Genomic DNA, 21756 nt, shown 5'->3' with positions numbered 1-21756 from the left:
AATATAATGCTGCAAGCACTTATCAGCCAGCCAATCACATCACACAAAATTATGACGTCAGACCAGATTAATTTCACAGTGTCATTTACTACCGCCATCTATTGGAAGATTAAAGATCCAAAAAATTAAATTTCTGTAATTTTAAAAATAAAAAGTAATAATTATTAAGCTGACATTGAAGCTTGTTCTAAATCTTATTTCAATTAATATTTCAAGTAAAATCTATTATTTTATAAATTTATCAATATATTGAGTATTCAAAATATCATTTCGTTAGTGAAATTACTACAATCTTCAATATGCTTATCTAGAAAAGGACTTTGTAAATTGTTATTCGTTCATAAAATTCCGAATATAGAAATACATGGGCACATTTGACGTTGAATTGAAATTATATCAATAGAATGATTTTCAGTGACTACAATATAAATTCTAATCAGATAAACTGTCCTAGTGGTAGCTCTTCGCGCTTTCCAACGCACAGGCCCGAGGTTCGATCCACGGACTAGGGAAAGCGACTCAGCTTTCATCCATTTAGTGGGTCGATAAACTGAGAACCAAGCATGCTTTGGAACGAAACATGAAGTTTCCGCATTAAGCTGACCAAATAATCGGGACATATGCCTATCGCCCCAGGGCCTTCGGTCAAGAAAGCGACTCAGCTTTCATCCATTTAGTGGGTCGATAAACTGAGAACCAAGCATGCTTTGGAACGAAACATGAAGTTTCCGCATTAAGCTGGCCACCTAATCGGGACATATGCCTATCGCCCCAGGGCCTTCGGTCAAGAAAGCAGATATGGGCAGTGTAGGCCTTGGCCAACAACATTATCGTGCCCCTGAATTTAGTTTAGTACTTATTCTTTGCTAAATGTTGAAATTCAAGAACTTTTCCACAAATGAGCCATATCTGTCTGTCATTTATTCCAGCTTTGGGAAAACTATTTTAGATCTTTGCAATCAGTTGGTTAAAATGAAACAATAAATGCATTACAAATACATTAATGAGAATCCTTTACAAATATATGCATTTATAATGTAATTTTAACATCAAGAAACAGTAAAGGGGAAAAATGCACTATGTCACATTGCAGTTAATCACTGAGTTTCAACTATATTCTCTTTCTTATACGTGTGCTACATTCAATACTTATTTTTTTATACTGTCACACTGAAATAATAAAAAAATTATCATGCATTTGTCACATAGCCCTGTCATTAACGCATGGCCAGTTGACAATCTGACACCAAGAAATGTGCATGCGCATGGAGACGGAAAATTGGCCAAATACAAAATCTTATTACACCATCGTGTATCATGAGATCAATAAAAAGATTGACGCCAAAAAAAAAATGTGCATGCTTGTATTTTTATACAAGGAGAAAAATCTTCAAATACGAAGTCTTATAACTTCATCGATATAACATGGATAATCGCCTATATGACGCCAAAAAATGTGCATGCACATGTCTTTCCGCAAGAGGTTGGTTGGTTTGTATGATTTATTGGCGCAAGAGCCACACTTAGCCATACTGCGCCAATCATATGGTAAAATTAGAACAGGTTTAAAAGCACATTTATTTTTTTTATGAAGTATACATGTGAAGATAAAATAGCCTAAAATATGACAATAAAATTCTAAAGCCACCTTTTGTTATTCAAATTATAACAAAATTTATTATTCTCCCAAATTTAAAAAAAAAACTAATGCAAAGTCCAAACAAAGTAGTCCAATACCAAATAGGAAAAAATGCTAAATACAAGTATAAAAACCAATCATTCTTAAGAATTTAAAAATATTTGGGTGGTGTGTTTCACCCACCAAGTCTTGTAAAGTCAAGGAAGACGAGATAAAAAAACGAACTCGATAAGAACTGAAAACAGGACAGTCAATCAAAATATGGTTAATAGTAAAATGTACTCGGCATCTGTTGCATATAGGCGCACTTTCACCAAATATCAAATGCCTGTGGGTGAAGCGAGTATGTCCTATACGGAGACGTGTCAATTTAACATCCATCTCACGTATAGGATGTACAGGCCACAAATTAATGTCAGTTTTCACAGAATGTAACTTATTTTGGATCTGCAGATCCCATGACTTTTGCCAGTCAGAAACAATGTGACAAGAGATGGACGTTTTAATGTCATGAAAGGGAAGTTCAAAGCTCAAATATGTCGTAGCAGATTTTGCAGCTGAATCCGCTTTTTCATTTCCATGAATGCCTACGTGACTCGGAACCCAGCAGAAAATAATCTGAAAGTCATCATTTTGTGAAAGATGTAAAGTGAATAAAATTCTAATAGCAATCGGATGCATCCGATTGTGGTAGTGTGAAAGGGTCTCTAAAGCACTCATGCTATCGGTATAGATGGCAAATTTACGCTGAGTGGAGGTTGAAATTTTCTGAAGGGCAAAGAAAATAGCCACCAACTCAGCAGTAAAAACGGAACAACAATTGTGTAGACGGTGGCTCAGTGTATCAGAAGGAAATATTATGCCGCAACCAACATGACCTTCTGATTTCGAGCCATCCGTGAAAATTGGCACAAAAGAAGAGTATCGATAACGATGTAGTAGAAAAAACTGTTGGAAAATAATATGAGAGGTTGAAAATTTATCGAATTCTCTGAAAGGATTCAAATAGGTAAATTGAGGAATATCCCAGGGTGGGAAACTAAATGAGTCAATAGCTTTAACATGAACTGTGTCAAGACCCTAGTCGCGTAAGAGTATTTTGGTTCTCTCACAAAATGGTAGAATATGAAAAGGACGGGCATTATAAAGGCGATGAAGTCCAACTGATAGTGATATTTCTCTTAATGGGTGTTTTAGAAGGGATTGGGTTCTGAAATAAAACATAGCGGACAATTTCTTACGTCTTAAACAAAGTGGTAGCTGATGGCAAATAACGTAGAGACTTTCTATTGGAGAAGTGCGGAACGCACCAGAGCAAATGCGTAAAGCGGAGTGATGGACGGTATCCAGTCGCCGCAAAACAGTTGAGCGGGCGGAGCCATATACCATACAACCATAATCGATTCGAGAGAGAATTATTGTCTGATAAATACGAAGAAGGGAGGTTCGATCGGCACCCCAAGATGTTCTGGCAAGTACTTTTAAAATATTCAATAATTTCTCACACTTCTTCCGGAGGTGTAAGATGTGCGGAAGAAAGGTGAGTTTCCGATCGAAAATCACTCCCAGAAAACGTATTTCATTTACAACAGGAATTTGAACATTTTGTATTTGAATGTTAGGATCCTGGTGAAAGTTTCTTTTGCGACAGAAATGCACACAACGACACTTCTCCGGCGACATTTTGTGTCCATTGCTATTGCACCAAGCCACCAATTTGTCCACAGCATTTTGCATTAATTGCTCTATTACATTCATATCACTACCCTGGCATGAGATCTGCAGATCGTCAACATAAAGTGTTCCATTAACAGATGAAGGCAAATGATTCAAAATTTGACTGAGATGAACAATAAAAAGTGTGACACTGAGGACACTTCCCTGGGGAACTCCCTCAGCTTGAATAAAATGATTTGAATAAACGTTTCCTACACGAACACGAAATGTACGATGAGACAAAAAGTTCCTTAAAAAGATGGGTAAGTTTCCCCTAAAACCAAAGTTAAAAAGTGTAGAAAGTATGCCAAAGCGCCAAGCACGGTCATATGCTTTTTCAATGTCGAAGAATACGGAGACAAGGTGATTCCTCCTGACAAATGCATTGCGGATTTGTGTTTCCAGTAATACGAGATTGTCGAAGGTAGTTCGACCCCTACGGAAACCACTCTGCAATGGGGATATATATCCTTGTTTCTCCAGTTCATATATCAAGCGAGCATTGACCATGCGCTCGAAGGTCTTACAAAGACAACTCGTCAGAGCAATTGGCCTGTAGCTCAGAGGATTTGATGGTTCTCTACCAGGTTTTAAGATGGGAATCACAATAGCTTCGCACCACTGTGTTGGGTATTTTTGCTCCGTCCATATTCTGTTATATAGAAACAGTAGATTGGAAAGTGAAGCTTTATTCAGATGGCGAAGCATGTTATATGTGATTCCATCTGGACCGGGACTAGTATCATGAGTATTAGATAAAGCTGCTTCCAGTCCATGCATCCTAAATTCACAGTTGTATGAAAAAGTACTTTGATCATTAAAACGCAAATGCATCTGTTCTGTGGGATTCTTGATTGCCAGAAACGCTGGACTATAAGAATCGATTGCGTACACTTGTGCAAATGCTTGGCCTAGAGTATTGGCTACGTCTAATGGGGAGGAATGCATCTCATTTCCCGTATTTAAAACAGGAATGGAAGATTCACTATATATCCCATTAGCAGACTTTACTTTCCTCCACAAAGTTTTACTGGAAGTATTGGATGTTACAGAGGAAACAAATGATATCCAAGATTCTTTCTGACTGCGGCGGCGAATACGACGAGCAAGCGCTTTGGCTCTTTTAAAAGCAACAAGATTCTCTGTTGTCGGGTACCTTCTAAATATATTCCACATCTTCTTTTGTTTCCTATGACTGTCGCGGCAGGCTTCATTCCACCACGGTCTCCGATATTTTCTTGCACGTGGGGAAGATTTTGGTATAGTGTTATTAGCGGCGTTTATAATGGTGTCAATGACATATTGAACTGCTTCCGAGATATCTGATGTACTGACCATAGTTTGAGTGACATTTGCTAGCAATGCGAATTCATCCCAATGTGCTCGCTGGAATATGAAACGAGGAGGGTGCAGAATCGCACTATCTCCTTCAGTATACGAGACAATAACTGGGAAGTGATCACTGCCGTAAAGATCATTGCTAACTGTTAAAGTGAAGAATGGTAGCAGTTCAGGTGTGCAAATGGCCAGATCAAGACTGTGGAAGCTACGCGTGGGTTCGTGGAAGAAAGTTTTTTCTTCACTATTCAGCAGGTAGAGACAGTTATTGGAAATAAACTGGTCAATCTGCCTTCCACGCGAGTTTGTGCTATCTGAACCCCACAAGGTACTGTGTCCATTGAAATCGCCGAGTAAGATGAAAGGTGAAGGAAGCTGGCCCACTAAGTTGTCGAGTTCTTGCTGACAGATGGCATCATGAGGCGGTAAATAAATACAGCAGACTGTGACCAATGTTTTTGTGTGAACTTGCACAGCCACAGCCTGTAGAGATGTGCTTAAAGTAAGAGGTGTACTCGGGTATGAATTGGATGTGAAGATACAGACACCTCCAGAAATGCGAGCTCCTGTGTCTGCATCTTTACGAGTACAATTATAACCGCGCAATTTAATCGGAATATTGGGTGTCAAGAAGGTTTCTTGAACACCAAAACAGATTGGATGAAATTGGTTGAAAATGGACTTGATGTCAGGAAGTTTGGACTTAATGCCACGACAATTCCAAGAAACGAAGGTACCCATTAAGAGAGTCTTTTTGAAGAGGAAAGAGAAGAGGCAGTAGTTGGAGATGTCTGAATTTCGCAATTCATCTCCAAGTCGTCATCATCCTCAGAAGGATGCAATTTTATATCGGGGTTAATATTAGGTGCATCACCAAAGATAGATGATAAGTCCTTATGGACCACACCTTGCGTCGCTAACCCTAAGGCGACGGAATTTTTTGCTTTAGATTTTTTAAATTTTAGGCTGACGTCCTTATGTGAAAGGCCGCGCTTCGCAAGTTGCAGTGTCAATGATTTTTGTGATTTGCGTTTTGATTTCGGTTTTGGTTTGACAAGTTGAGAAGTTTCAGGTGAACTTGTTGTAGAATTTTCGGTATCAGAATCTGGTTTTTTCTCAAAATTTTTAGATTTTATTGCATTTTTTTTACAATCATTACAGGAGCAGTTTTCACAAAATGATTTTTTAACTACAGAAGAATAACTAATACCAGGCTTAGGAGTTTGTATTTGCACCTTTCGCCTGGCCTCAGGGTACGGTATACCTTCTTTTATTTTGACTGTTGTAATCTGTTTTTCCAGTACCCAACGCGGGCAGGATCGAGAATAAGAGGGATGGCTGCCATCGCAGTTCACGCACTTTTCTTGTTCGGAACACTGCTGGCTCTCATGCCCTTTACCAGAACAACGGGCACAAGTAAGTGACCCGCGGCAATTCGCCTTTGAGTGGCCAAAGCGCTGGCACTGGAAACATCTAAGAGGATTTGGAATATATTGACGGACTGGTAATCTAATGTATCCTGCATAAGCGTACTCGGGTAATTTTGGTGTCTGAAAAGTCAGAATGTGGTTTTGTTTCTACAAGTTGCCCATCTCGCCTTATATTTATGCGGCGAACGTCAATTACGCCTTGTGGTTTCATTTCTTTTTTTATTATCTCTAAGGGGACGTTTAATAGTTCTCCGCAGGTAATGACACCTTTGGAGGTATTCAGAGATTGGTGAGAACTGACTGTGATAGCTATTGTTGCTAATGCTTTTAGTTTTTGAAGCTGCTGGGCTTGTTTTCGAGAATTTACCTCTACTAACAAGTCACCAGAGCGCATCTTTCGGATAGATGTAACTTCACCAACAGTTGCAGTTACGGCCTTTTGGACTAAAAATGGGGAGACATTTGAGAAAGTTTCGTTTTTGTCAGAAATTCTTTTCAGAACGTAAAATGAATCAAAATGGTTATTAGAATTAAAACTTGTTGGAATCTTATGACGCCCACTGAAGGGACCGCGTTTGGGGGAGCCCATACGATATTACAAAAGATTCAGGTCCGGCGGCACCGCCCACCACGGAGCCCAACAAGGGAAGGCAGCCACCGGCTCTGGCCATTCCCAGCCTCGGCGCTTACCTTGATGCTAGCCGGAACCTATACGCTCGGAGTTACCCCCGGGGACAGTGACCACCCTTAACGCCAAGCCCAAGGAGTAACCCCTTCGCTTGATCCCTAGCACACTAACCACTCAGGTGGCAAGCGACCAGCCGATTGATACACCGGGGACCACAGTGCACCACCCGTCTTTCAAATGGGTTGCCACGCACGGCCAACACGTGGGGTTTTGGCTGTCCATGAGAAGCAGGAAGCAAACAGAGTGACGACAGCTTCTCATGGAGAGCTCCCTCGCTTGCCGTCGAGGGAAGGAAGAGGTATAGTAGACAGCAGAAGGCGTAGAGGAGTATAAACATAAAGGGAGTATAGATCCCTGGGTACCTCGGGATTGGGACACCCGTACTCACCTATAGTAGGTGAGCCCCTGAGGGGCTTTCCGCAAGAGGAAAAGAAGCCAAACACGACGTCTTGTAAACCCTATCGATATCACATGGATAATGGAAGAATTTCAAGAAACATTTCACAAGTTTGAGTTTGTTTGAATTTTTATGGCGCAAGAGCCATAATGTTGACCATGCTGCGCCAAACAATGGGTAAAATTATATCATTTAAAACAGTAATCGAAGAGAATATGAGAAGCTAAAAAGTAAACAAGATTTAAATCAATGGATAAACTTTATAGACTTTAAAAAAGCAAAAATTTGGACATGAGGTGTCTTATCAAGCAGGAAAGATAATGAAGGACAAGACTTTTGAAAAACCTGTAAACGCTGGGTATTGAAATTTGGACATTCTGACAAAATATGTTGTACAGACATTTGACAATGGCATCGCGAACACAATGGTGGTTGTTCACCTAACAACAAATGAATATGGGTGAATCGAGTGTGTCCAATTCGTAAACGTGTTAAGACAGTATCCGCTTTTCTGTTCGCTAATGAGGGCCAGGGTTGCACCTGGGGTTTGATAACATGAAGTTTGTTGTTTGTCTCCAGGTCCCACTGTCTTTGCCAATTAGAATATAGAAGCTTTTTAATATGCTTCTTTATGTCGTTCACAGGAATATTAGTAGCTATTGAAGTAGTCGCCAATTTGGCAGCCTTATCTGCCTCTTCGTTGCCCAAAATTCCAACATGGGATGGTACCCAACAGAATAAAATAGTGTAACTACGAGAAGTTAGTTTATCAAAAGTATCTAAGATTTTTAAAACCAAAGGATGAGGATTACATGATTTTAGAGAATTTAAAACACTCAGAGAATCCGTATAGATGATAAAGTTTTTGTCCCGGCTATTAGAAATTTCTTCTAAAGCATATAAAAGAGCACTTATTTCTGCAGTAAAAACTGAACATGAGGGGTGAAGTTTAAACGAAGAAACTGTGTGAGGGAAAACAACCGCAAAAGAGACATGAGCAGCTGATTTTGACCCGTCTGTAAAAACTGGAATAAAATTTTGATATTGTTGTCTGTGTTCTAAGAAAATTTTTTGAAAAATGATATTTGTTGTATCAGACTTGATAAAAGTTTCAAAAGGATTTAAATATTGTACTTCAGGGATTTTCCAAGGAGGAAAAGTATTTTCCGGTTGAGGAGCTGCATGTAGATACAGTACATTAAGTTCTAAAAGAATATTATGAACTCTCGTAAAAAAGACAGGGATGAATGATTTTCGGGCACCTTGCAAGCGAACTAAAAAGGGACGAAGTTTAAAATCATAAAATGGATGATTAATGTTCGATTGAATTTTAAAATAATAATTAAGAGATGAAAAATGCCTTCTTAATTCAAGGGCTGGTTCACAGGTTTCAACATACAAGCTTTTAACAGGTGATGTCCTGAAAGCACCTGAACAAAGACGGAGAGCTATGTGGTGAATAGGATCCAGTTTCTGCAAAATGCTTTTCCTAGCAGAACCGTATATTGAGGAACCATAATCCAGCTTGGAAAGTATAACGGCCTTGTATATTTTAATCATAGAATTTCTGTCGGCTCCCCATGCTGTAGTTGATAAGACTTTTAAAATATTTAAAGACTTTTCACACTTGTTACGTAAAAGTTTTATATGAGACTGAAATGTAAGTTTTTTATCAAAGATAATGCCCAGAAAGCGAATTTCATTTAAAAATGGTACTGGCTGATCATACAGTTTTAGACCAGGATCAAAGTGAAGGTTACGTTTCCGACAGAAGTGCACACCAGCCGTTTTCAATGTTGAGATGGTAAAACCATTATTGTTCGTCCATTGGGTAATATTATTGATTGCGATCTGCAATTGTCTTTGTATAAAATTCATATGCATCCCTGTACAAGAGATACACAGGTCGTCAACATATAAAAAGCCCTTCACAGACATTGGAAGCAGTTTTAAAATGTTATTTATTTTTAAAATAAAAAGAGTGACGCTTAAAACGCTGCCTTGGGGAACACCTTCCTCTTGTACAAAAGAATCGGAAAGTTCAGATTCCACCTTAACACGGAATTTTCTAAGCTTTAAAAAATTTCTAATAAAAACAGGAAGATTTCCTCTTAGTCCCAGATCATATAAATCTTTTAAAATTCCATATCTCCAAGTTCGGTCGTATGCCTTTTCGATGGCAACTAAATGCTTTCTTTGTAAAAATGCTAGGCGAATGTCGGATTAGAGAGCAAGAAGATTATCGAGAGTGCTCCGTCCTCTTCGAAATCCACTCTGCGAAGGGTGAAGTAAGTTATTTGTCTCCAGATAAAAAATTAGCCTTCGATTTATCATTTTTTCTAACAATTTACAAAGACAACAGGTCAAAGCAATGGGTCGATAATTTGATGGATTAATTGGATCTTTGCCTGGTTTTAGTAAAGGAATTATTATAGCTTGTTGCCAAAAAGAAGGAAAATATTGTTCTCGCCAGATACGGTTATAAAGATATAATAAACTTTTTTTCGACTCTGTTGTTAAGTTTTTGATCATACTATAGCTAATGTTGTCAGGACCGGGAGAAGAATCGTGGACAATGGCAAGGCACGATTGGAACTCTAAAAACGTAAAATCGCTGTTGTAGGGCAGGTTAGTCTGAGAATTAAAATTTAGTTTTTGCTTTTCTGCTTTCTCTTTGTATCTCAAAAAAGCAGGAGAATAATTTTTACTGCTGGACGTGTGAGCTAATGTTGAAGCTATGGAATTTGCAATATCTTTTGTGGATGATATGGTATTTCCATTATCAATTAAAATTGAAACATTATTAGAATGAAAAGCACCTGAAGCTTTTTTAACTTTATTCCACAAATGATGGCTAGATATTGTTGAAGTGATACCAGAAACGAATTTTTGCCAAGAAATTCTTCTACTACGTCGTTGGATTTTTCTGGATTCTGCTCTAGATTTTTTAAAATTTATAAAATTTTCAGTAGAGGGATACCGGCGAAAAATATTCCATGCCTTTTTTTGTTTTTTATATGCTTGTTGGCAATTAGCATCCCACCATGGCTTGTTTTGCTTCCTACGAAGTCCAGATTTCTTTGGAATAGTGTTATCTGCAGCCTCAATTATAATATTGACAATATGTTTCAGAGCATCATCAATAGTGGAAGATGCAACTATTTCTGAATTGATATTAGCCAGAGAGGGGAATTTTTGCCAGTTTGCTGCATTTAAAACATATTTGGATGGTCGGAAAGAACTAGCTGCATTGTGTCTACTGTCGGTCAAAATTAAAGGAAAATGGTCGCTATTATAAAGATCGTTGTCAACAGTTAAACTGAAAAAAGGCAATAAAGACGGAGAGCAAATAGCGAGATCAACAGAATGAAAAGTTCTTGTTGGTAAATGAAAATGCGTTTTTTCGTCAGAATTTAAAATGCATAAATTATGATCCGCAAGAAATTGTTCGATTTGCTGACCACGCGAATTTGATTCAGAGCTTCCCCAAAAAGGACTATGACCATTAAGATCTCCCAAAATAATGAATGGAGGAGGTAATTGGCAAAACAAGTTATTTAGATCCGTTTGACTTATTGGTTGTTTAGGTGGCAAATAGAGGCTACAGACAGTTATTAAATTTTTCATACGAATTCGTACAGCTACAGCTTGCAAATTAGTGCTCAGATTTACTTGCATTGAGGGAGTCTCTGTTGCGACAAGAATTGATACGCCCCCAGAAAATCGGTTTTGAATATTGTGCTTGCTGAAAATTTTGTAATGCCGTATGTTCTGCTTGTCAGTTTTAAGGTAGGTTTCCTGGAGTGCAATGCAGGCAGGATGGTATTTGTTTATAATGTCTCTCAATTCTGAAGATTTATTCATGTACCCTCGGCAGTTCCAAGAGACGAATGTAGACAAAGATTAAAAAAGAGCGAGGGAAAAAAAGAGATTGCCTTCAGTAAAAAGAAAAGATAAAGTTGAGAGAACATCAACTTTTAGGCTTTTTAAAAAATTTTGATTTAAAATAGTGAGATGAAATATTAGTGGGATCGGAATCCACTCTGTCCTCATCCATATCACTTATGCTATCGTCAGATGGATGAATTTTAAAATGTTCTTCTTTTTCTTCAATTTTATTTGTTTCTTTTGCTTTGGGTGTCTTTTTTTCTTTCAGCATTTTTTCCTTCATCAAAACTTTTTTCCGTTTTGCCTTTTTGAGAGAAGAGGAAGTTTCTTCCCAAGATTTTTTTTATTTCCAGAAGGGCAAGGTAATCAGTCTTTTTTATTGTTATGGTGTCAGGATCTGCTGTGCGGATTGCAGGAGTATTCGTTTCTATATTTTTTAATGGTTGGTTTTGTGAATTGCGTGGTTCTGAAGTTGAAACGGCTGAATTTAATGCTGATGAATATGAGAAGTTTGGTTTCGGTGTTCTTTCGCTTACTATTTTGCGTGCTTCTGTAAATGAAATACCTTTTGTTATTTTTATAGTTTGAATTTCTTTCTCTTGCTTGTAGCGTGGGCAGGAACGGAAGTAAGATGGATGATCGCCTTGACAGTTATAACATTTTTGTGTGGTAGATGTACAGTTTTTACTATTGTGGTCCGGGAGGGAGCATCGAGCGCAAATTTCTTTATCTCCCCTGCAAGCTGTAATAGAATGACCAAATTTTTGGCATTTAAAGCAGCGGAGGGGTTCTGGAATGTATGGTTTAACTGGGCAATTGATATAAGCTATTTTGACAGATTTCGGTAGAACTGGAGTATTGAATGTAAGAATTAAATGTTTAGTCGGAAAATTTTGATTATTTTTTTTTAATTGTAATCCTGCGAACTGCTATTACTTTTTGGTCTTTTAGATTATCTAAAAGGTCCTCTTCAAGATCTCTCTGGAATTCTTTTTCAGATATGACACCTCTGGAATAGTTAAGATAACGGTGGGCAGAAACAGTGACATCGATGTCCCCTATATTTTTTAAATTTGTAATATTTTGTGACTGTTGGTTGTTTTTTACTTCAATAAGCAGGCTTCCATTATTTAACTTTTTGATATTTTGAACTTCTCCGACAACGCCTAGTACAGATTTATGTATTAAAATCGGCGAAACAAATTTTAAAGATGACTTTTCAGAATTAACAACAAAAAATTTTATAAAAGCATTACAGTGTTGAAGAACATTAGTACCCATGCGACATAGATAAGAATTCGGGTCCGACGGCATCGCCCACCACGGAGCCCAACAAGGGATGGCAGCCACCGTCTCTGGCCATCTCCAGCCTCGGCACTTGCCATAATGCTAGCCGGAACCTATACGCTAGGAGTCACCCCCGGGGACAGTGACCACCCTTAACGCCAAGCCCAAGGAGTGACCCCTTCGCTTGATCCCCTTAAGCAGCCCAGTTAAATGCCTGGGATACCGGCCGATTGATACACCAGAGACCGAAATGTACCACCCGTCTAATGGGTCGCCACGCACGGCCAACACGTGGGGTTTTGGCTGTCCATGAGAAGCAAGAAGCAAACAGGGCGGCGACAACTTCTCATGGAGAGCTCCCTCGCTTGCCATCGAGGGATGGAAGGATCAAGTAAATAGCAGAAGGTGTAGAGGAGAGTAAGCAAGAAGGGAGTAAAGATCCCTGGGAACCTCGGGATTGGAACATTTCACAAAGTCAGTGATTAAAAGTCTTGTGACAAAGCCTGACGACAGCTACGCAAATACCTTCAATAGCCCTTAATATCTTACTTAAAATAAATTTCAATTTTTATGACGTCCGTCTGGTTTATAAGGGTTTAAGACTGAAATCCTGCATAAATTTTAAAAGAAAAATGTAGAAAGAAGGTATATAAATTATTTATACCATCTTTTTCAAAATATAAATTTTTTTCATGTATATAACCGTTTCTAAATAAAAATTAGCTTAATACTAATTATATTAAATTAATACATTCCACATTATTAAATTTTAACAAAATGGATGACTGCATTTCAATTCCCAGGTTTTGAGCTATATTTGTAATACTTGAAATTTCTATTCAATTTCTGGATACTTTTTATAGTGACACAGTAGATAAAGATTCGGCAAGACTTCGATTAATGTACAGTTGCTTGACAAAGATGACCAAATCGTTTCAACTTACTTCAAATTCATCAACAGTCAATCAAATAAGAATGGGTTGACAAGGTGCATAGATCGAACTTATAATAGTTAAATAATATAGTTTATAGTTGGTATATAATAATTTAAATATATTTTTAGAGTTTACATTCATAAAAGTTTTTTTTAAAAAAAAATCCACTCCATATTTTGACGAATCACCACGTTTTAGATCCCCCAGAATCTGAGAAACATATTTTTTTAAAATTTTTGCCTATGAGTGAACACAATTATTTAAAAACATTTTCAGCTCGATGGATGAAATTTTGTATATGGTCTCTACTTCAGATTTTTAAATTTCTATCATATTTTGAAAGAAAGGCATTCAGAGAAAATTTGTCAATCCAGTTATCCGAATGAAATTTAACACAATGGCAATAAAACAAAGAACGCTAAATGAGTAATATTTGATGCACAGATTTAAAATCTAAAGTATAAATATGCTTCAAATTTGGAACCAAATCCGTCAAGGGGTTGATTGTCTGTCGGTCTGCACGCTCACAAGCATGTAAACGCACTAATTTAAAGAAGCAGCGACTCAGATAAATTAAATCGGGTGCATGATTTTATTATTAAAATTATAGTTTGGTGTGGAATTTTGAGTTTTCATTCGGTTGACAAAAGAGCATCCTAAATACATACTCGATTTTTTTCCTTATACTACGAAGCACTAAACGCTCATGTACAGGACTTTGAAAATTGGTGCTACAAGAATTTCAGCTTCTTGCGCATTAGTTTCGTGTGCATTTTATTTTCAGTATGTTTTTGCCTTCTTCTGTTTTTTTTCTCTTTTACTTTTCTTTTACATTCCACTTCCCTTGCTTGACTAATTACTACAGTTTTAATATGAAATGAAAATTTTCCTGAAATACAGAATAAGGCAGAATTTTGCAACATATTAAACGAAAAGGGAATATTGTTTCCTAATTTTACTTAATATATTTTCTACAAATTTTATTCAATTTCAATTTCGAACAATAATATTCATTTTAACTCCCTCCTGAAAATTCCAGTTAGTAATGAGAAGAAATTTATAAATTAATATTCACGTAATTTAATTAAATATGAAATCCCCTCTTTGCACCCCTCCAGTATTCTATGCTTGATTATTAGATTTATTCCATTTTTAATTTAGCAATAATATTGGTTATATTTCAATTATTTCAACAGTCACTCTTGTTATTGTTGTTAACAGAAATATTACTGTTTAATGTTAAACAAACATACAAAACACAAACAATATAAAAGATGAAACAATGAATCCACCTTCTGCTGCTCTGTTAAGAATCATTTCTCTTTCTGCAACTGATCGTTGTATGACTTTTTTTTGCTGAGCTATGCTTAGTGCGTTTTTTGAACATTTCAATGAGGCTACGGCCATCATTGGATGGATCGTCTTTTGGACGATCTTGGAACTGTTGAAATATTACATGTTCCCTCACTTACCCTCAATCGGAGATCTGATTTTCGATCCCGATTTGGATCAGGATGTTTATACATCACCTGATCCACCTGCGACTAGAGTGGAATCCGTTCCAGTGGTTCGCTCATACATGGTATTTAGGATTTGCCAGGCTTTAGAACTTCCAGCGAAACTGGCTCCATCTGCTACCCAGAAGTCAGATATCACTGTTGTAGAATCCTATATGGTCTACAAGCTGTGTTCTGCTTTGGGTTTGCCTGCACGGATGGCTCCTATTGGAGTGCCAGTTGTAGAATCTTTCGAGATCTACCAGTTCTGCTTAGCTTTGGACATTCCAGTGAGATACCGGTCGCAGAAGGACGCAGTTTAACATCAAAACTGTCGTCGGCTGCCCGATGCAGTTTTCAGATCAGAACTGTCTTCGGATGCAGCGATGGAGGGTGGGTGGGCGGGGAACGAATGTAGCCCACCTCCACGTGGTGTTCCCTGGGCAACGGTGCAGTTCTCTGGAATTGCACCGGCTAAGAGGCTACTCAAGTGTGCAACAAATAAATAAAGAACATTTTATTTAGTTTGACAAAACTACACATCTAATTTTGGATTTTGGATTTTAATGCTACAAAATTTCAATACAAGCATCAAATTCAGAGCATGCAGGATACGTATTTATTGTAGCAATAGCTGCAATGTTTTTTAAATATACATACGAATTATATATTTTTTTACCACAAAAAATAAAAGAATTTAAAATATGTATTTGAAAACGAATTGTTGTAGAGTTGACACATAAAGAAAATTTTATAGAAATCATTGATTCCGTTTCAAAATATGTAAACTTCCTATTTATTAAAAAAGAATTTTCTTAAAATTTTTACACATTTATTAGAAAAAAAAATGATGTTTTTTTTTCATAAATAAATTAATAAGGAAAGCAAATCTACACAGGCTTAAAAAGCAGTAGAAATTTTAAGATAGTAAGAAGTCTCTTATAAAAAGAATAATAAACATTTGCAGGAGAGTCATGCTCTAACTTTGAGAAAATTTTTTACTTAACACTCACATTAATCTGAAATTTCAGAGTTCTTTCTACAATGCGTATAATGAAATTTTTAAATTGTGAAGATGTCCTTCTTAAAAATCTTCTTGAAATGCGACAGAAAAATAAAAATGAGGCAAAAAGCATGTAATTTCAAAAATTATGGCATCAACTGATTTGAAAAAATCATTAATCACTTTGAAAAATAAATTTCTTTGATACTTTCATTCTTTGACATGCTCTTTAATTCTAAAAAAATGTATGCATATTTGTTAAGTAAAAATTGAGGGCAAATGTGTTGTTTGTATTTCTAAATATAGAAATTTATTTATATTAAAATTATTAAATTTGGAAATTTTGAAATACTGAATTTTTTTTTCACATACTCTAAACTGAATATGTAGAGATTTACCAGTTTTATTAAAATATTTAGAAGATAGGTTATTTAAAAGTTTTCTACAATTAACTTAAAAAATTCACACAATTTAACGGATATTAAATAAAACACAATCATAAATCTGATGGAGGAATGTTATCACGACTCGAATTTGAAAAATTATAAATTTAAACTTTATTACAATTAATTTTTTTATGTATATTAAAAAAATTGCAATCATAAATCCGATGGAGGAATCTTATAACGATTCGAATTCGAAAAATTATAGTGACAAAAATTCACATATTCAAAACATGATCCTTCGCATTAAATTTATAGCCATTTATGACTAAATAAATTAAAGGCGTTATGGTCAATATTTCCATGATCCTTGCTGAAGGGTTTGGAACTGAATGAACGGTAGTACAAATGGGAATGGCTTGGGTCATCTGTTGTCCGGTAAGGTACAATCAGCGTTAAGCAGTTACTACTAGATGGCTTTTCAACTAGTAGAACATCTATGAGAATTATCCTTTTTCTTGTCTGTTGGTAGCTTTTTTGCATTTCTTGATAACTTCGGGAAATCTTGGAGAATTCTGCGAGTAGGTCTTTGATTAGTATAAAAATATATTCATGCAATCAAAATTTGATGGGAAATTTTATAAATAGATCCGAAAGTCTGAATGCAAAAAACAGGAATTTAATAAAAAATTATAAAGAAAAAAAATGAACATAGATTGTACCACTTTCAAAATAAAGCTGCTGTCAAGTCTTTGATTAGAATCCATAAAAGAAGAAATTTTGTTATTTAGTCTAGTACACTTTTCCCGAGTTATCAGTTTATTACCAGACACTGAGTGCCGATTTCGCTAAATTTCTAATGAAATATAAGCACTGTACTAGCAAATATACATTCATAATAAATCGAATTAGAGATAGCATCCGTATATCCAATATATATCTACATTATTTACATTCAAATCATGGACAGAAATCGAGTTAACAGTATCTCGGTACATGTCTTTAAAAAAAGAAACAGAGAACCAAAAGTGGTTACTACGACACGCCCGAAGGGACATGAGTGAATTTGAATGAGTGATTTTTGCTAAATATCTTTTTTATATAAACAAAAATTGGGATTTTCATAGAATCGTCTTCTCGTTTAAAATAATGTAAAAAATAGGAAAAAATGATTTAATAACTTTTTATTTTATTGAAGACATTATGTGATAGATGTCGGATTTTTGTTCCATTTTGAAAATTGTCGGCATGATTGAAGAAGCAATAATATGGAACATATATTTAAGAAAGTCAATAGCAAAAGTAACAGGTATTAGAAAAAACATTGATTTTTATTTTTAATCATGGACAAATCTTTTGGACTGATAAAAGAAAAGCACGTTGATTCTAGCTTATATAGTGTCGAGAGACATATTGTAATGCAACTGGTTAAAATTAATACCGACACCTATGTTTGAACAGATGACATTAAATTCTATATGAAATAAAAAAATAAGAATATTCTCCCAAGAAATGGTTCGCCTGTCAGTGTTGTAAAAAGCAAAACTACTACAAGCGATGAAGGAATCTCAAAGTTAAAATATACTCAACTGAAGTCTTATGGATTTAAATAGGAATATAAATATAAATTACTGGCAAGTTAAATTTTTAATTGAAAACGAGAGATAACGGCGCTAAATATTCCATAGAAACTTATAACATTCCTGCTATGTTTTCTTATAATAATGTTGTATTAATCATATTTCATTATCTTCATTTTTGTTTGTAATCTAATTTTTATTCTCACGTATAAGAAAGATGAATGCATGTTTGCGTGCATGTTGGCGCTTTATAGAAAAGACCGTTTGATCTAACAAACATGGGGCATATATATTTTAGAGGATGGAAATGCGCATGTTTTGAAAGTTAAATTATAATTTTAATTAAAAATTAAGTACAATTTTATGTATTTTCCTGCGATAATTTTGGAAAAAAATTATAGTAAAAAAAATGATTTTGACATTTTAAAATTCAAAAAATTATACTTTTAATGATTTCAACTTTTTAAAGCTTTTATGCCAAAATATATTAAGAAGATTTTCCAACAGGAATACAACAATACATAAGAATTTTGAACGAATATGAAATGTACCTCGAACATTATTATAAAATCCGAAAAATTCTGGATGAACACCAAAGTTATTGACTATTGACTTTGTTTTACATTCGGAATTACCTTCGATATTGCTAGAAAACGTGAACGTGTAAAATAGTGATGTTAAATTTCTGTCTTTAACACAAATCATTATTGGCAAAGCAGATTTGAAGAAAGCAGGAGATTTATTTACTTAATCCATAGAAAAATTTGTATAAAATTTCAATTTATATTTCAAATATTAGCAACACGAAAAAAAATACAAAATTTTGCATTGTTTTAGGTTAAAAATTAAGTTAAATCGTTAAAAGTTAGAAATAGCAGAAGATATTAATTGTTTTACGAATTTTTTTGGAAAATTGTTCAAAGTAAGGGAAATGCATAATAAAATGAAATGAACAGCATAAGGTTTCTAAATATTATAACTTTTATATCTATCAAAATTTAAAGTTTAACAATATTTTGCTAAATAAGCCATAAAGCCCAAGTTCTATTAAATTTTTGATTAAAAATTTCAGCAATTGTTGGTTGCCAAATACGGCTAGAAAACAATAAAATATATTTATTAAAACACATGTAAAGAATATGGTCGAAAGCGAAAGGTACAAACCTTAAAGAACAGTTTAGAATCTGTTCTTCTGATAGATTTTGAAGACGAATGTTAAATGTAGTTCAGTTGTCTAGGAGATTAAATTAGGAATACTATGTGAAAGTTTAATTAAATATTTTATAGAAGTGTGTAAGGAAAATGCCAATGAAATTCATGATTTCATGTCTTATGATAATGGTTTAATTATGCATATTTATTCATCTTTAGAACGAGAACTTTAGGTACGAGACGGTTTGAAATTCGAAGTCACGTGATCTATAATACGATACTGATATCACTGACTGCATATGAGAAGGTTGTGAACAGAAACTTGTTGGGTTTTCAATAGAAATGTAGATATAATTCGATTTTTTGGTAGATTAAATTTCTAATGAAAGTGGAAGATTTACGGGATTAAATATTTCTTAGAAGCTCATAATGTCAAAGCTAATGATGTTCACCCTTTTTTGCGAGTAGTGTCCGGCATATTGATGGTGGTTTAATTATACATATCTATTGATATTCATTCGAGTGCATTGTCCCAAAAACAACAAAATTCATTTATCAATCACACGTATGTTAAGAAAATTGTCTATAATAAAGAAGAACAAGCATTTAAGAACAGTCTAGAGAGAAAGTTTACGAACAAAAAAGTAGTACTATCCCCTTTTGACGGTTTATTTCAAAGACAGTTTGAATCTGCATTTAATAACCCATATGAAGAGAAACAGTATTCACTGCACAAATTTCGAGGTGACCATGAAATTGAATATTTCATAAACAATTATAAAGGGGAATATTTTGCGACCCGGGGAGGGGGAGGTATAGGTACGAGACGGTTTGAAATTCGAAGTCACGTGATCTATAATACGATACTGATATCACTGACTGCATATGAGAAGGTTGTGAAATTTTCAGACGCATATAAAAAAATTTAAAAAAAATTATTATCTATAATAGTTTTATCAATTGTGAATGTCATTCTTTTAACCATTTGACTTCGATCTGTTTGCATTCGTTACATAAATCATACGCCATAATTGCTCGACATCAGGAATATGAGTTTGAGATTAAAACTTATGAATGATTGAGGTATGAAATCTTATTTTGGCTATCGTGATCCGGGCAGAATCGAAAATACGAAGGCTTATCGCAACCGCAGTTTACGCACTTTTTCTGCATGGAATACTAATGGCCATGCCCCTTTCAGCACAACTGGCACGAATAAGTGACCCATTCAAAGACTGTTTGTTTTTCAGTGATCAAAGCGCTGGCTCCGGAAACATCCAAGTGGGTTTGGAATATACGGCTACATTGATAATCTTATATAACCTTCATAAATGTGCACGGGATATTTTAGAATCTGAAACCTAAAGATATAATGCTTCATTTCATGGAGTTATCCATCACGCCGTATAGTGATACTCCGGATATCTCTTGGGATTTCAACTTTTATTATTTCCACTAATACATTTTACAGTTTCCAGCATGTAATAACAGCTTTCGAGATATTGAGGGATTAGTGAGGACTGACTGTAATAGCTACTGTAGGCGAAGTTTAGTTTTTGAATCTGTTGGACTTGATTTCGAGAATTCACCTCTACTAACAAGCCTCCAGAGCGCATCTTAATAGAAGTAACTTCACTGGCAGTTGCGGTTACGGCTTTTTGTACTAGAAAGACGTAACAGTTTGAAATGTTTCATTACCATTACATTTTCACAATGAAGAAGCAATTTCCAGAATTTAAAGAACAGTTTATTATGGCCGATGAAAAACCGACTGGGAAAATTTCGAGCCCGATTGCACTACTCTCAAACGAACTTGACGATTGAAAGTAGCCACCATCGCCGCCCATTGCTATCATCGGCGCTTACCTTAGTGTTAGCTGGAACCTATACGCCCAGAGTCATTTCTGTAGATAAAAACCACCCATAACTAAGCATAAGAAATGCTCCTTTCGCTAGATTCCCAGCAGATAGAAACTCAAACTGCTGGTTCCATGTCAAATGATACCCCGTGTACCACAGTGCCCTATTTGTCTAATGGGTAGCACATACATTCAACATGGACTTTTGGCTGCCCATGAAAAAGAAAAACAAATAGAACAGCTACAGCTTACCATGGAAATCTCACTCGGCGAAAGGCAAAGGAAAGAAAAAGACGACATTAGGTCAATGATATTAAACTGGGAGAGATTAACCCCTTAACCTGCAACTACGGGCATAGCCCGTAGTACGATGCTTAGCTACAAATAAAAATGTTATTGGTTTATGTTATAATTAACAATCTCTAAAATATAATAGCATTAGGTATACAAAATATCATGTTGTAATTACCAGTCAAATACCCTACAAAATTAAATATTGTGCGTAACTCACAACTGATTTAAATTCCGTAAGTGGTGTGCGTACAACTTAGGACTGACTTGCCGAACCCCGGAATGGTTCGAAGACAGCGCGACCTTGTTTACGTTTCCGACCTAAACTTTTAGAAAGTAAATCGTAAGTTAAAATATCTAGGAACCTTAGGATTGAGAAAGCCGTACTCGCCTGTTGCAAGTGGGTTTTGATCTCTGACATTATATGAAGGACTTGGACACAACTAATTCAAACAGTTTGTATGCATGTTAAAATTCTTCAAAGTATTAACAAAAGTAGAAATTATTAGTGGTTAATATATTGAAAATTTGTATTCAATATTAATTTTGTGCACAAAGAATATATTTAACCCTTTATAGGGCCGTGGGAATAATGCTTCCCACCAAATTTATCAATCTTTGTATGAAATTCTGTAGGTTGGCATAAGTTCCGACACATTCTTTTTAGAAAGACA

Source organism: Argiope bruennichi, chromosome 5, assembly GCF_947563725.1.
Source record: "Argiope bruennichi chromosome 5, qqArgBrue1.1, whole genome shotgun sequence".
Lineage (NCBI taxonomy): Eukaryota > Metazoa > Arthropoda > Arachnida > Araneae > Araneidae > Argiope > Argiope bruennichi.
This window is presented reverse-complemented; position numbering follows the sequence as displayed.